This window comes from Choloepus didactylus, chromosome 16 (genome assembly GCF_015220235.1).
Source record: "Choloepus didactylus isolate mChoDid1 chromosome 16, mChoDid1.pri, whole genome shotgun sequence".
NCBI lineage: Eukaryota > Metazoa > Chordata > Mammalia > Pilosa > Megalonychidae > Choloepus > Choloepus didactylus.
The window spans coordinates 28877459-28879413 of record NC_051322.1 but is presented as its reverse complement, the minus strand read 5'-3'; the positions used below and the strand labels follow the sequence as shown (position 1 = coordinate 28879413).

Sequence of the window (1955 nt, the reverse complement as noted above, 5' to 3'; positions counted from 1 at the left end):
TGTATTTTCCTACAGAATTAACATTAGCACAAAATTGGAGATTAGAACAATGAAACATAGTATAATGTTCATGTTCTGACAATGTAGAAATACTACAACTAAAAAAAATTCTAGAGAAAGGTTGAAAGAAGGTGGGCAGTAGAATAACTTTGCTGATTGTTTCATTAAAAATGATCAATAGCTTTATCGCAATGGGTTTGCTGCCAGAACACCGGTGTTGTGAAAACCATCACTGATTCTTAAGCCAAAATGGGAAAGGAAAAGACTCATATCAACATTGTTGTTATTGGACATGTAGATTTTGGCAAATCCACCACTACTGGCCACCTGATCTACAAATGTGGTGGAATCGACAAAAGAACCATTGAAAAATTTGAGGAGGAGGCTGCTGAGATGGGAAAGGGGTCCTTCAAGTATGCCTGGGACTTGGATAAACTGAAAGCTGAACATGAGTGTGGTATCACCATTGATATCTCCCTGTGGAAATCTGAGACCAGTAAGTACTATGTGACCATCACTGATGCCCCAGGACACAGAGACTGTATTAAAAACATGGTTACAGCCACATCTCAGGCTGACTGTGCTGTCCTGATTGTTGCTGCTGGTATTGAGACATTTGAAGCTGGTACCTCCAAGAATGGCCAGACCCGTGAGCGTGCCCTTCTGGCTTACACAGTAGGTGTGAAACAACTAATTGTTGGTATTAACAAAATGGATTCCACTGAGCCACCTGCAGCCAGAAGAGATGTGAGGAAATCGTTATGGAAGTCAGCACCTACATTAAGAAAATTGGCTACAACCCTGACACAGTAGCATTTGTGCCAATCTCTGGTTGGAATGATGACAACATGCTGGAGCCAAGTGCTAACATGCCTTGGTTCAAGGGATGGAAAGTCACCCGTAAGGATGGCAATGCCAGTGGAACCACACTGCTTGAAGATCTGGATTGCATCCTGCCACCCACTCTTCCAACTGACAAACCCTTGCATATGCCTCTCAGGATGTCTACAAAATTGGTGGTATTGGTACTGTCCCAAACTGGAGACTGGTGTTCTCAAACTGGGCATGGTGGTCATCTTTGCTCCAGTCAACGTTACAACTGAAGTAAAGTCTGTTGAGATGGAGCTTTGAGTGAAGCTCTTCCTGGGGACAATGTGGGCTTCAATGTCAAGAATGTGTCTGTAAAAGATGTTTGTCGTGGCAATGTGGCTGATGACAGCAAAAATGAGCCACCAATGGAAGCAGCTGGCTTCACTGCTCAGGTGATTATCTTGAACCATCCAGGCCAAATGAATGCTGGCTGTGCACCTGTGCTGGATTGTCACACAGCTCACATTGCTTGCAAGTTTGCTGAGCTGAAGGAGAAGATTGATCATCTTTCTGGTAAGAAGCTGGAAGCTGGCCCCAAATTTCTGAAATCTGGTGATGCTGCCATCATTGATAAGGTTCCTGGCAAGCCCGTGTGTGTTGAGAGCTTCTCTGATTATCCTCCTCTGGTTTGTTTTGCTGTTTGGGATATGAGAAAGACAGTTGCTGTGGGTGTCATCAAGGCAGTGGACAAGAAGGCTGCTGGAGCTGGCAAGGTCACCAAGTCTGCCCAGAAAGCTTAGAAGGCTAAATGAATATTACCTATAACACCTGCCAGCCCAGTCTTAATCAGTGGTGGAAGAATGATTTCAGAACTGTTTGTTTCAATTGGCCATTTAAGTTTAATAGTAAAGGACTGGTTAATGATAACAATGCATTATAAAACTTTCAGAAGGAAAGGAATGTTTTGTGCACCATTTGTTTTTGTGTGGCAGTTTTAAGTTATTAGTTTTTAAAATCAGTACTTTTTAAATGGAAACAATGACCAAAAATCTGTCATAGAATTTTGAGACCCATTAAAACAGAATTTAATGAGGAAAAAAAAAAGATTAATGCCTATTATTTAAAGGTGGCAGTAATAGAAGAAA

The 1955-nt window shown here is 41.9% G+C and overlaps 1 pseudogene; it reads left to right on the top strand.

Annotated features, from left to right (window-relative positions):
- Positions 1 to 249: 249 nt before the first annotated feature.
- On the top strand, positions 250 to 1644 carry LOC119511611 (annotated as a pseudogene).
- The last annotated feature ends 311 nt before the right edge of the window (positions 1645 to 1955 follow it).